General features: G+C 34.9%; 1 protein-coding gene across 3 annotated transcripts in view; it reads right to left on the reverse strand.

Moving 5' to 3' along the window:
* The window catches only part of Fas1 (fasciclin 1 Fas1 domain-containing), a 380,856-nt gene that overhangs the window by 362,803 nt on the left and 1,558 nt on the right, over nucleotides 1-16,495 (reverse strand). The window lies entirely within an intron of this gene.

Consider the following 16,495-nt stretch of genomic DNA (forward strand, 5'->3'; position numbering starts at 1 on the left):
AAAAATTGCGAAGACTGAAACGGAGTGTGTTAATTTTTCATTTGCTATCGAAATTTCTTACTAATTTCATCGAGGCAATTTGCAAATTTCTGTGATTTTTATTTGTCAAAATTTTGTTAACGAAAGGAAGCAATTCGAGCTCCTTCCAATTTTGATGAATTTTGATTGATTATTTGTGATAATTAGATTATGAATATTTATATACTTATATCAGAAAATGGACAAAAATGAGTATAAGTGCAAAATATCAAAACTATAAGCGTAATAAAACATATTTTTATTCAAGTATCACTTTCTTGTCATTATCCGTAAAAATATGAATTTTTATGAACATCCGCAGTCTAGTGACGAAATGAACGAGGGAGTACATTATTTATTAATTTCATCTAACATCGATACCATCTCTGTAACTCACCATGATGATACGAATCAACAGCAATTTTCTATCGATCAAACACGTTAGACAAAAAAGGAAGGAACAAGGAGGGAAATTTATTTTTACAGGTATATTATTATGAGCTTTTGCATGTTACGATTTAAGCACCTGTAATAACATAATAATGCGTCTAAAACTTATCTCTGTGTAATAACGTGCAGGAGCTAATCTCGGAAATTAAATCTTAATTCCAGCGCGCTAAGGTCCTTCGTTGTTGGCTAAAAAAAATTGCAAAAGGAAGATTCGGTAGTGATAAAAATATTTACGTTGGAATGATGTCAATCTTGGAAGATTCAGACTCGTTAACGTTGATTCCTCTCGTCTTATTCTATATATTCACACAGAACATTACTTATCTCGTGAATGTTGTGCTTGCAAAAGCAAACAATTTTCTTACCAAACAACTTTTTTACTGCCGACATTTAATTTCACTTTTTACGCATACGCATAAATAGTAAAGTTTACGTTCGAAAATATGGCATACTCTACGTGAAATATTTTACGTTCAAGCCACTGCTTCCGCGACTCAGAATTTTTCCCAGCTTTGCATAATACTTGATATACCTACCTGACCAAGTGCAATAAAACCACACGTGTTTGACGTAAGAAAAATGTTTGATTAGCAAGAGAACGATAATAAAACGCTGAAACGCGATTTTACTTGATCTCCTGTACTCCGCAGAATCCTCTAATCGAACGTTATTCCTAAGACGAACCTAAGAATAGTACTCAGCGTCTCGAGGTGGCTGGATATAATACGAACACGGATCGTAATCCAGCTACACCATGTAATCTCACTTCGTAACGACTATCCATAACAACGGTATATACAAAACGACGATTCGATATCGCGAGGTGAGGACAGAATTTCAAACCTCGGACAATGGTTTCAAGTTTGTCCATCCCCGACTTCAGAGCAACGCAAGGTTAACTGGTCGATATGTCAATTTGTTTTTTCATTGCCATGAGATGAAGCCGGATATTTAAATAAATTGGTCGCGTTTTTTAATTCGGTTCATACACGAGGATCCCTACAGTCAAACGACTGAAAAATTGACGCTTCCAAATCGTTCCCGGCGCAACGGTTTGCTCTATTGCATTTACATCTTCGGTTCGCAACGTTTATCACTCAACAGAGGGTACGAAAAAAAAAAAAAAAAACAAAAAAATGAAAAAAATAGAATTGGAAAAATAGAAGACAAAAAGTCGTCCCTGTTATACTACCACTCGTAAGTATTTAGGTATTTTGGTTGATTTATACAGATTGATGGTAAATTAACATCACATGCGAGTAGTTACCACCTGGCAAATTGTCTCTAATTGTTACATTTGTGTTTTCCAACTGTTACTGCCGAAAAAATAAAGAGCAATTTATGAATAACGGAGTTTGGAATATAATCTTCTATTTACAATGAAATACGAAGACACAAATGATCGGCATAAATTTTTGTAATATAACGTAAAGAGATATACCGTTGATCTATTTCTTCGTATAATTTATCTACTGATTACGCAATACGCTTCTGAGGATCATCGAAAGTCAAATCGGAACATTTGAAAACACCGTTTCGTGATAAATTTCCATTGACTTGCATAAAGCGGAAAAATAATTGCCAGCGCTTTTTTTTACACTAATTATGAAAATAAGCATAGCAAACAGTTTTATTCTGCTGTACGATTTTGTACTGGTTTCTGTTACCATAGTAACGACATTCTTGCAGCGTATCTCTCGCTGCCAATTTCACATTGTGCATTCAGGATGTTTTACGACCCGAGTCTTTAACTCCTACTTTTGACATTCCGAATTTCCTTGACATAGCTCTACGGCGAAATTGTCTTCGTTCGAACGTGCTCGTTATACCCGGGTAGAATCGAAACGCAAGGAGTGCTGACGTCGTTGAAAGCACGCTTCGGCTGCAGTCTTACGTCCTTCGAAATAAAATCATGGAATTGAAGCGGTTAATTATACGAGCGGTGCACTGTCTTCACTCCCCGAAGGCGGGTTTAAATTGAAATGTGTCTACAGAATACAAAAGGGAGAGGCGGAGGTTCGCGAGTATTCGTAAGAAAACTCAATTCGCCAGAGTGGAACGGTGCGCGGCTAGCCGCGCCTCTGTCACGCGAATTTACGAATTCTGCTTCTGTGTCGCGAAACTTTACGACCGTACGAACATTCAAGGAGTAAGTCGCTCCTTAATTCCGAGCTCTAAGCTGGCGAGGCTCGTGTACGCGAGCCCACAAATTTTACCAATTACATCTGTCTCAGAGAAATGGACATAAGTTTCGAATTAATTTCTTTCAAAAGAAAAAAGAAAAAATTACGAGTTTAAACTTTGAAGTAAACGACGAGAATACAAATTACGTTTCAACTAAATATGTTTAAAATATCATGTTTAACCGTTTACTATACCATTATGTTAGTAGCTACTGTATTTAATAATCCACCGTCTGAAGAATTGAAATTAAAGTTAAAATGTAAATTAAACTTCGTACATCTTCCCTTTATCGAACTGTAACTACAATCGTAAATAAACCAAACGATTACGATGATTTTGAAAATACGACGAGAAAAAGAGTGTTCACAATGTTCAAAGTCGTGATTGCACACATAACTAAAATTAATTCATTCTCGTTACCTTTTTTTTTTTTTTTAGCTCTATAATTGAAAGAATTTCTTATCACGAATCACGTCAGCAAGCAGACCAAACTTATTTCTCCCAATCTTTCGTCTCCTTTAAACCTCCTTTTTTTTTACCATTCGTTAATTACGATTTGGATAATTTAAAACCAGGTTTAAACTGCGTAAAATTAAACCAGCATCGAGGAGAATTTCAATAAAAATGCAAAGACTTTAAGTTGCGACCTCGTTCTATGAAATCACGAATGGCACGATTAAAGCCAAGTCAAGAGGAAAAAGGATCAAAGGATTGAATCTTTATGCTACACGCATTTAAGCATTGAATCACTCTCATTGGTATTCTCGAGAGTATATTCCAGCCACCGGCGTATCTTCAAGGACAAAACCAAGTCATAATTAATCCCGCTTTTTACAGAAATCTCGGATAAAGTACCTATCCTCGATATTCTACGATTTATTCACACTCGTGAACTTCTAACGATTCTCGAAGCTCGAAGGATGGGTGTCGCTTCAAAAGACGTCGTTTCAGGGTCGCACGTTTATAAACACGCCTTAAAGTGGGATTCCCTATATGCGTCAGACGCATTTATACAGACATGGTGGAGATTCATGTTTCTACTCTCTCCAGTCCCCTCCGTATTCAGTCAACGAAAAGAGAAATACGAAGCGTTCAGTATTTTTTGATAGGTTCGTCTGTCATTTTTATTTTGCCAACGCCAAAGGGAATTATCTTTGAATGGAATCGATAAAACTGGAAACCTTCAATTCGTATGTCAAAAGATGACATACGAATCGCGAGTTCTTACGATATTTTTATCGAATTAATAATGCATCATATTTTTGTGTATCATTCAAATATATATAGCCTGCGAAGCTACTTAACGACGATTGATTATGATTTTTTTCATCATCGTTTGTAAAATATAGAAATTTAGATATAAGTAGAAACCGATCAGAATGCTGATAACTCTCGGGAAATATTCTGGAGCATGGAAAATTTCTTTAGTGAGAATATATAACTTGATAGTGGATTTACTCGACAATTAAACGTATATTTCGTCAACCGACTGGGATCTACTGCTTCAGTGGTGGTGTGGTCTCTGTGACTACTCGATTCTCATTTACACTGCAATTACTGCTTGCACAGTTTCATTCTCACTTTCTACCAAGTTCCTACTACGATTACCTAACTTGTTGAAGCCATACCTTATCGTAAAACGACTGCAAGAACTGGACTACGATTCTAGAAAAGGATTCGAAAGATTTAGTCTCTGCATAGTGCAAATATTATTACTACGGTCAGTCATCCTTGAAAGATGTTGTGAAATCTCGTACGTAGAGGTAAGACCATAATAGAGATACGTAAGTGACGCGACGTATCAAGAATCCGTACGGCACGCGATGGTCCGTACAAAATTCGACCGATGAGAACGAAACGAAAATTCGTACGGTGTACAGACGTCGTTCCCGATGGGTTAATCACGACAGTCGAGTCTCAAAACGGTGTTTATGGTATTTCAAGATGTTTTGCACAACACGCACAATACATTCATAAAAAGTAGCTATGTCTACCTACTTATGTAGTTCGAATAGTTTCGTGAACCTATGTAAGCATGTAAGTACCTACTACATCCACAGGCTCGCGTCTGACATTTACATTTGATCGAGCAATAAATTTGTTCGTTTCTCATGTATGTGCTCCTACGTTTCAAAGATGTTATGAAAATTGCTCTGAGTTTATAAAGAAATGGGTTAAATACATTGCTCCTTACACAGATTTTATGTAAAAATAATAACCTGCCATTTTAAGAAAATATGAATATACTTATGACACAGACTATTAGAAAATTCCGCTTTCGATTACAGACAAAGGATAGAAACAGAACGTAATCGCTAATTATTCATGAGAAAGGAAGAAATTTGGTTCGTGTGACGAAGTTACATGAATTCCATTGAGAACTAGTGGCATAGTCTGTGTATGCCGCTCATCCGGTATGCGCTCGGTACACTCCGTTACGTGCCCAGCACCAACCAGGTTATAATACGCGTCGATGTAAATTATATAAGTGAAACGCGCGATACGGCCGGGCTTACCGTCTCCTGGAACACCGTCACAATGCGTTGCCGTGATATAATGGGCATACCGTGCGATTTCTGGAACACCAAAGTTTGTGGCTCGCTTTTTGGCGCTGGAATATTCATGGTCGGTGAATCTGTGCCGACCTTTATCAACGTCCTAGTCTGGTCCGTGAGGGACCTATCGACCAATTCCGAAGTAAACCGTTGCTCAAAAATATCCGAACATTTATTCTGTCCTCTTCAGCTCAAATATTCTATCTAGCAGTTTTTCATTTCTCAAGACATTATATTTTTTTCTCACTGTAATGTCATTTTCCATTATTTGAATTTAACACTGATTCGAACGGTATAATAATAGCGATAAAAGTATGTTTGAGATTGCGACCAAAAATTGCCAGAAACTTGCCAGATATTTGAAGTAAACGAATCACGGCGAATTACTTTGGTTACTGAAAAATTAATCCAAGTGAAATATATGTTCCATGGAATATTGATATCGACGCACTGAGCATAATTGAACATCACGATCCACTGAAACGTACCAATACTATTAATGTTGGCATACACAACATAACCAACCTATTACCACGACCTTTGATGCGTCTAAGATCGATACATATTACTAGCTATCACCAGTATGTATCGCTGCACATATTCTACGCATCGTGATTGGACGAGGGAACATATTCCTGAGATGATGAACTTGCAGAACCTGCACAATATTTAAGAATTGACTTGTGGAACGTTATTACTCCCTGTGGAACGTTATTCTCATTGCAATTTCATAGAACGATTTCTACCTTTATTCACCCATCATATTAACAGATTCATAGGGCAATAATAATTTCCTAAAGTTATCATGTACGATGTAGCACGAAATTCCTACAAAAGTTAATTCAATTATTTACGAACCTTGGCACCGAAAATTTAGAAAAATTTTTTTCACGCAATTTGATCTATTTATATTAACGATGATAATTTTTTTTTTCTTATTCGACCTGATCTGTGCGGAATATAACCTTTACTACAGAAACAAATTAGGAATGAAATCTGAGATAATTGATGGGAACGAAAAAAATTGGATGTTATTATAGTAAAAGAAGAATGAATATAACATCATTCAAAAATATTATATATAACTTTTGTTATAAAACGCTAGAAGATCGTCCCCTTATTCGTGAAATTAAATTTGACAAAAGCGTAATTTCATTTAAACGTAACAGTTTACAATTACTTTGCGACTCTATTCTTATTATTCTTATTACATACGGAATGTTATTTATGCACTGGTAATACTCATTCGTCTACAAATCTAATTTCTAAAACCATACACTTTTCAAGATCTAGATCATATAGATATAGAAAAAGTAACATAAAATTTTGAGGTATAAATAAAATAAATGTACCTATATAGTAGAAAACTCCTTCTAGTCAGCTCCTGTATTGTACAATTATTACACTATTGCGAGTATTCAATAAACTCGAGTCTCAAAAGTATAGTTCTTAACAGATACCCTATTAGGTACACTTGCGCAACATCAGCATACTGTGGAAATTGCAAAAATCAGAAAGATTACTCAAATCCTTTACAGGAATGGATTTCGTATAATTTTCTATCGGATTTTCTTCTAATATCATAGCATTCTAATCTAATATCATAGCACATATATAAAATCTAATAATAATAAGTATAATCTAAGAGAAAATTTGTATCTTGTTAACTTATGGCCTTCATTACTTCTTTTATTATAGCTTCTTCAAACCGTCTAACATTATTATATATTTTATATTAAATTTTATATCGGTTTCGAAATTTAGAATAACGAAACAAATCTGTATCAACAACATTGCATAAATAACCTAAGAAACAAGCAATCAATTCGTAGCAAGTGACTTCTACAGCATCTTACTACAACATTACATTTTACATTAAATCAAGACGTAAATCCATTACTATAATATTTGAAGACACAAATTTATACTTTCCGACAATTATTGTAGTAAGTTCTCTGTAGTAAGATAGATTACACATGATATAATTCTATTCTAAAATACAAGTTTATTAATATTAAGGCATGGAAATAACAAATGTTTGTTCTCATTAAACTAATTTTAAGTTAAAATTTCCAAACTTAAGTTTATCTCAGATACTTTTCACTTATATCACCTAGCGTATTTCTTGACTCATTCTATTAGCTCTTGCTAAATCCACAAACTACGAATACTTTTTTCTATGAAACAAACGAACCGTATGCGGCATAAAAACCTCAAGCGTCTAAAAAAAAAAAAAAAAAAAAGAGAGAAAAGAAGAAGCAATATAAAATTCAACGAAACACCTGATTGAAATCGCGTCAAAGGACGTGTTTTATAAAGAATAGCAAGAAGGAAATCGACAAAGGCGGTTTCCACTTGTACCCAACCTGGCCGCGCCGCGCTAAGTTCCGGCAAGCGATACTACTCCCGCAACTGGAAATTGTCTGGTCTTCCTCTCTCATTGTTAATTCCCTGTTCGCGCCGTAAAAGCAACGCTTTCGTACACACGGCGACTTTTCTCTCAGCTAAAAGGGAAATCCCCTGAGGCCTTGGGGACATGGAGTGGCGAAAACGAGGGAAGGACGCAACAGAAGTTGTCACCAGGAAAATTTCTCGACAGAACGAAATAAAGAAACGAATTCGACCTGTGTGTACACTATCGTTCGTAAATATCCGAATATTTCAGTCGATTCGTAGCACCAATACAGGAAAGTCAGTAAAATATATAAATTAATGAAAAACTAATGTATGAAACTAACAGCAACACATCACTAGACTGTGAATGTTTTATTTATGAGAAATTTAATTATGAAAAAATACGCAGAGTGCATATAATTTACGAAAATGCATAAAATATCTAAAATATAGTGCTTGTTATAGTATTTAACGAATAAAATAATCATCTACCGAGGTTTGACTATTTCAAACATATTTGTGTATTTGCACAAATGTTGCATTAGCTTGTTGGAAAAGTTCGTAAGGAAATTACAAATAAATTTAACATTTCGTTAAATGGCATATACGTTGTACCTTTCCATGGTACTTTTCCTAAAATCGTTTATGCTAAATATTTCCTAGTCTCTACGTATATATCTACAGATTTGCCTCGTGCTTAACCAATCGTGATAGTCGAATCTCATTAGAATGCTAATGAGATTTCGAAATGTTTCGCAATGTATTCATAAAACGTTTCTACACAGGTGTTGGAGTACTTTCGCGAGTTACTGTACTCGATATGGAGCACAGAAAGGGGTGAATAAAATAGAAAAAATTGAAAGACGAAGGTGAAGAAGAAATGGTAAGAAGAAAGAAAGGGAGAAAAGGAAGAAAAGGAAGAACAGACTCGGAAAATTCTCCGACGCCTTTTCGCTAACGCAGCACAAGGCACTGATCTTTATGGGTTTCCATATTTTACGAGAAATACAAGCGTAGTTTCTTCGGGTGGCCCGAGGCGCCTACGCGACGTATTGTTCCGGTTTCTATGAAACGTCGCTACGCTATCGGCTCGATCCCGAACATAGAAGGAATGGATCGTGGAAGAGACGCGTTTATGATACTTCGAACCACTCAATCCGGATGCTCGACGGATCGATAGGATCCACTTCTTTGACTATCCGTTTGTAACGGACGATTCTTGCTACGGTATATAAGGCGATATACGGAGTTTGTTTTACACAAACGTGAAAGTCGAACTTCTCGACTGGATGATCGAAGGGAGAAGTTTCTGTTTGTAACAGATAATCGAGACGATGGAGTCTTTGTCATTGAATAATTGGTATACAGATCCTCGAACGTACGTAAAGCACACTTTCGTCAAGAAGTGTTAAGATACTTGCTGATCTCGCATGAAACGCGATAATTAATCTGGTTTATTAGGTGAAAATGTTGTATTCGTGCAAAATAACTATATGGAACACAGGGCAAACATTTGTAGAAATGTTAATAGAATCATGTGAAGGAATACACAGAATAATGTGAATAAGATTATAATCCTCGTAATTGTAAGATATCTGTAGCGAAGATATCCAAACAAATTTGGTAGAATTCTTTCAGAATGCAAATAGTTAATCAAAGACAAATGAATGGAAAATTTCGTTAAGATCTACCAACAAAGATTATAACTTCGAATATGTGTACAACCGTAAAAAAAGAAAAATTCCAGTAAGTATCTCATTTAGCAAGCAAAGATAGCGATACTTAATCGAAAAATTGTTTTCTTACTCATTTCATTTCCAACACATTTACCCTGTATTACGAAGGAACGAACAACAAATATTTAAATTAAAAAAATTCCAATCATAAAGTCCACACAGTACAAAAGTACAAGTGGAAAAGTCCTGTACCATCAATTTACCAACCTGCGTCTATAATCTTTCATACATCTCATTGTCAGTGATATTGTCCGTGATATCTTGCCTCATTCGACACGACGTATCGTGGACAAATGTTTAGCTGCAAAAGGGTTGCAACCTTTTAGCGTGGGAGAGCACAAAGTATTCGTGGCGATGAACACGCGCGAATGCACTGCGTTGGCAATAGGGGAACGGCTGCAAATTCCATTTAAACAGAGGGTAGGAGGGGGTTCAATGTTTGCAAGCTGCGGAGCTTATTGTATCTATCGGTCTACCAACACTGACGACGCAATAGCACACGTACGAGGTATTTTGCGTGAATATAGTCAAAGTGGAAACACGTTTTCTCGTTACGAAGCGACCTCATGAGAAAGACTTCTTTCTCAAACGATATATCGCGGCGTAATGCTTGTATCGTGCGCATAAAAGCACGCCTAGTACACAGCGGGACGCAGCGCATTGTTTCGTCTCAGCACGAACCGCTTGTTAAAGTTAAAAATATCCGGCGGAGGCGCGCAACGAGAAGAGAACCGAAGAGAGGATCGTCCGGAGGAGAGAATGAGAGACCATACCGACTGGCAGTGTTCGTTCACCTCAAGTCATCGTTCGACCACTCTCGATTCGCTCCAGCCGAAGGCCGTTCATGCGAATTCCGCTACTTCCCTTGGTAAAATATTTGCCTTAATTTCGAGCGTCGGCGGTGCTCTGGAGAAACGAATCGAACTCAGTTACGGGTCTTGGGTGCACGCAAATGCTGCGCCAAGTCGACGTGCAAACAGATGAAGGAACACCTGATGCGCGGTACGCTTCTCACGGAGATACTACAAATCGAGAACCTTATGAGCTGCTACGAGTTTATGGTCTGACGCGTTCTCGAGCAAATGGGTGAAGATTTGGCTAATTAAGTTATTCTTGTCTCTAGAGTTTATTAAGTAATTTTGGAAACTTTTAGTCCTATATTGTAATTCTTATGACACGATCAGATTGCGGATTTTTATGTGTTCGAAGGAGATTTAAATGAACGGTGAAAACGTATGTGTCGTGACTGCAAAAAGTATTTTTGCATATTATTTACTATAGGTAGATTGTGGATATTTATATAGATATTTATGGGGATTTTGAAAAACGTATAGGATGCACATACCATGGAAGAATGTACGGAATATTCAAAGCATTTAGATATTTAATGGAATTAAGCACAACAAATCTCTATTTATAACCATGAAATATTTTAAAGTATATCAAAAGGAAAATCATATTGTTTAACGAACAGATTAATATTTCCCTCAATACTGATCAATGAAACTTCAATACCTAATCCGGTAAACGTATCTGTATTTTTTAGAGACACTGAAAATCTAATCTCTAGTTAGAAGCATGCAACGTGTTCCATTAGTAGAAGAGAAAAAAAATAAAATTCCAGGAATCCCATAGACGAACATACGGTCCGCCTCCGGGACGAAACGACTTCTAGCTATGGTTAAGTTTCTTACGTTTCAGAACTCTGAGGACCATCTGTTGCTCAACTTAAAAATGACATCCGGTATCATGATTCCTGCCCCAGCTATTCCCTCATTCTACCAATTGTAATAACACTTCGCCATCAAATTATTTAGGTCATTGACTACACGATAACAAAGACAGGAAAAATCTTTTTGTGATAAATATTGAATGTTTAAAATTGTTTTCTATATCGCATTGGTCAAACAAGAGAAAGAGTTACAATAACAGAAAAATTTATATTAACGAAAACAAACTGCGGTGATTTTATATTCTATGTGTCATTAAAATAATTTGAAAAAGTAATACATTGAGAAATATTGGAAATGGAAATGTAATTTTCAGTTTTTTATAACACAAATATACAGTTTTCAGTGAATGATTAAAATATTGCTACAGAAGATAATCTGACAACCGTGACTAATTAAGTCATTTAATTGATTTCAGAACAAATTTTGTGAATTGGTTTGTATCTGTTAGTTGGAGTCACTTTGCAGTCAAAAATCCTATTATGTTTTATGCTAATTTTGCAGCTTTCGTTTCATTGAGACACGCGTGTCATTGGAGAACATTTATTGTTCGTGATTGCTGAAACGATCGTATTACAATAATGACACCATATACCAAGTGTATCATTGATGACACAAAACAGATATCAGTATGATTAATATCAAACCAAAAACAAATATTAAATTATCTAACTTCTTGATGTTTCAAAATACCATTTAAATTCAAAAACCGAATCCGAATTTTTGTTTAACGTTATCAAGGATTGAAAATTTTGAACCTGGATTTGTTTGAAATATTTCATTGAAATTAAAATTCAATTTAACTCATTCCTCGAACTGTAATATTATCAATGTTTTACTTGCTATAAATAACAATAATAACTGTCTATACGCAAAATGCAATTGTCCATGAAAAAAGAAAATCTGTTCACCAAATATTACACACGCATATAAATAAAATAACATTTCATAAAATATTTTGATGGTACATATACTGATTACGTTTACCCTATAAATAACGGACACGAAGAAAAAAAAAAATCGGCAGAAAATTTTCCATACAGGTTACAGATTTAAATTCCCTCGTCCGAAACCTCATATCTGGAATAATTACTTCCCACGTGTTTTTCTTTTTTAATTCCGAAAGATAATATTTATTCACATTTCCTGTTCGTTCCTCCGGCATTTATCATATGCACATACACTCATGACCGACAAGAAGAGGGCTCAACCGCTTCCCAACGGGAAAAACAGGGGAATCATTGGCGCGTAATGGCGTTAATGTTAAACAGAATCTTCAAAGGCTAACAGCAACAGAAATTACTCTGTCATTCTAAATTAATTATTTGAATTAATTTCACGTTAAACAAGTTTCAAAGAAAACAGCATCTTCTTCATACTTATATTAGGTTGTCCGAAAAGTGTCTTTCTTTTACAAACGCATCTTTACAACAACGCATCTTTATACAAATATGGAATCTAATCTGTCACACGTTGTGATCTTTATTTTGATGAAACAAAATGGATCATACGTAATTCGATAAAAAAATATAAAACGGAAAATGTGCATCCATTTCTTTATAAAACGAAAGAAACTTTTCGGACGACCTAATAAGAATGGAATTTGGCAAAAATGTAATTTCCTTGAAACACAGCAGTCACAATGGGAACTCTCGTAAGAAAAATGATCCCTGTTTATGTTTATTTGCATTACAAGACTCGATTCTCGTGATGTTGGTAAAATTTGAAGCAACTCTTGAAAATGTATATAGGAGCTACAAGATATTTACCACAAACACGTATTTACACTAAAAAATCAGCATGAATAGCTATCTCAAATATAATAATATCCTAATATCAAATATAATAAGCGTTAAAGAGATAGTCTCCGTGAATATTGATGAGATCTATTAATACAGCGAATAATGAACTGTTCAAATACTGCGAGGTATATACTTTCAATAAATAATTTATAACTTTTATACACATTTTCAAATGCGTTTCAAATTTTAATAATACGAGCGAGATAAGCGTGATAGTTGTGTCTCGCTACAACGCTAATGAAATTTCAAAATGTTTTGCTACATGTTGAATATATATGTTTATATAATATGTTTGTTATATGTTGTAATATGTTGATAAAAAGTTTCCACAAGTATTCAAATACCCTATTACGTATGCATATTTGTGCAACCTATACCTATAGAGGTATACCTATAGAGAAACGAGGAAGTCATTGGAGCGTAATGGCGTTAATATCAAACAGAATCTTCGAAGGCCAACATGGTCGTTATCATGAACGAACATGTATTGTACACACAAGTGTAACCAATCTACCTGTTTGCACCTGACTGCCATCAACATGAATGGAACTTAGCGGGACTTAACGTAGGCATTGTACGAAAAAAAGTGAAAGGCAAGGCCACTTGCTGGCAGAAGCTGAGCCTTGGTGATGAAAAGAGAATGAGAGAGTGGAGGGCGGAAACTGAGAACGGCTTTGACATTGGCAATGACCGTTTCAGTTACGCGGTTGACCGTGTAGCACCACGGCTTTCCAGGGAAGAACGGGTGAAATGGAACAGCGCAGCGCGAGGAATTCATGCGTTCCCGATACTCCAAACGAACGAAACAATGGACGAATTAGACGCGTATGACAGCGATGGAGACTATTGTTAATCCGTGTCGCATCAAAACCATTGTACATTATATTGACATATGTAATCTGATTTCACGTGCTATATTCTCTATTACACGGCACTCTATTTTACAGCTACGAACGCAAATGTAAATATATACAATATATATGTATGTATGTATCTTGGCTAAATGTGATTTTGCACGGCTTACGATTCTGTATTACTTTAAACAATGGACCGCGAAATTTCTAGTGTAATACGATAATTTGTAATTTATACGATAATTTGTAATTTATAGGACAATCTCGTACGAAAAATTGAGAATATGTGAAATTTTATAAAAATGTAATTTTCAACATATACGAAAGAGTATAATAGCTTTAATAAAAATATCCCTTGTATTTTATCCAAAGCTTGTTTTCTCGCTCATAGGAGTTACAGTCTACTGGGCAAATACGGCACATACGTATAAGATTTTTCTGAAAATACGAGAAGTTGAAAGGAAATAGAAATTGATCCCGAGTTAGCTTTCGTTGCAGACGTGATCGAGATAGTCGAATAAAATATTCTTGAGTAAAGTAGCAAATGAAAGGTTAATAAAGGTTTGTACGTGTAAAGAAAGCCATTAACCTTCATGTTTAAAAGACGTAGAATCGAATTAATTGCATCTTCTATTAATAGGTGTAACGTAATCTGTGAACGAATATTAGGAAACATATCACCAAAAGTATTGTATACGTGTTACTATGTTATATAAGTAATATATTGGACAGCAATTATACAAACTAATAACATAATATTATACCTCTAGTTAAAATTCCTATTGATATTTTTAGTGTCTGCATAAATTATTCAAAATTTTCTCTTGAAAGTTTTTTCATTGACTTTAAACTTTAGCCGTTATGTTACTTCATAAGTAATCAATCCTTCTATATTTGCTGACATCGCTTGAAGCATATCGTGTAATATTAGATCGAAAATTTATTATACCTCGGGCTCACAGAAAACTATGAAACCTAAACGATTCATACACGTTTATACTCATAATTTAATATTTTTCAGTAATGAAATATATTCTTACACTAAATCTTTTCCAAAATATCATTCAATCATTCATACGTATAAATCCATCTTACGAAACCTAAATTTATAATTCTAATTTACAATTTTTCTACAAATTTTTATGAAAAGATCGAATAAAGTATATTTATTGTGCTTTATAGGAATAAACTCGATTTTAGAGCCGCAAATCTATGTCAGAAACCTCCAGATTCGAGCAAACAAGCGCCGTGTCGTGGGACAAAATTAAAAGCTGTACGTTCCACGACCGCGAAAAGGTTAAAAGCCGGACCGAATCATATTTCTCGGTGATAAAAAGAATCGTGGAAGTTCGGTGCCGAGCATGGAATGAAATAAAAGCTGTGAAAATCGAGTTCGGGGACCAGCGGCAGCAAGTAGTTTGTTGAATCGATCGAAGTGAAAACTAGCCCCAAGCGAAAACGTCCTGACGATTTTTGTCGCAGCAACAAGTTGGTGGGTGGGATCCATTCGGCCTGCCTTCGAAGCTGGATACGCATTATTGTAATATTCAGCGAGATGAATTCAAAGCCGCCAAAGGAATCTCCGGGGGATTTAATGTAGATCAGTCCATTTAACTAAACGTGAAACGCGATCCGTGGAAGACTGGGCGCCTCCGGTTATAGAACTCACCTTTTTAAACGAGATCGCGTGAAAAATTGACTCGATCGTCGAGCGAATAATATCGAACGATTCGTGAAATAAAATTTATAGAAAATTTCATCCGGTTTTTGAAAGTATTTTAAACGAAAAGCGAGAAAAATATGGTGCATTGTTTTTTGCAAAATTTATTAATAAATTTAATTGCAAATGGGAGAACTTTGTGTATATAGTGTGATTTTCAATTTGTGTGATTTTTTGTTACAATTTAACAATAGTATAAGAGTACTGTCAAACTTCCACAGTCGACTGAAGATTGAATATTTTAACGAAATTCGGAGAGTTTTTGCAGAAAAGCAAGAAAAATATTATGCATTAATAGAAGAATGATTCTTTAATATAATTTGGAAATAATATATAAAAGTTTGCCTCTATCTCTCAAAATCTACATTATTCGCGGAAAATTGAATATTTTAGTAAAATGTTCGTTATTGATGAAGATTTGCAGAAAAGGTTTGTCCACTTATGCAGTAATTGTTTTATATAGTCGTTACATTTTCCCTAAATTCACAAAAATTTTTCAGATTCTTTATATAATTTGAGAAACGTCGTGTTTCACTAATTTCCAATCCTTAAAATAATGCTCCTACTATTTGCATTGAAAATAATAAAACATATGGTTGTAACATAGAGTTATCTTGTTTTTATATCTGCATACTGCACAGTATATCGAAATAAATAAGAATAGAACGAATTTATCTTAAATCTACACAGAATATGAAGAACAATGAAATAAAAATAATAAAAATTTTAAACAAATATATGAATTAGTACAGAAGTATCTAACGCAAAAAATTAAGCAATTTAACAAATTTATTTAATATCCAAAAAAAACATTCGGAAACACCAAGAACTCTTCTACGGAAATATTCATAAATAAATTTCACGAACAATTGCTTCACTAAAAAGTGAATAATTTCACGGAATTAATCTCTCGCTATCTTAAACGAGAAAAGATTGACAATTCATTCATACAAAAAACTTTTGCAATAACAAATCTTCTATTTTATCGGCTAATTACACTTTCCTTGTGTAATCTAAGGTGTGGGAACACTGCAAGAAAAAAAGAATCGAGT

Source organism: Bombus fervidus, chromosome 5 (assembly GCF_041682495.2).
Source record: "Bombus fervidus isolate BK054 chromosome 5, iyBomFerv1, whole genome shotgun sequence".
Classification (NCBI taxonomy): domain Eukaryota; kingdom Metazoa; phylum Arthropoda; class Insecta; order Hymenoptera; family Apidae; genus Bombus; species Bombus fervidus.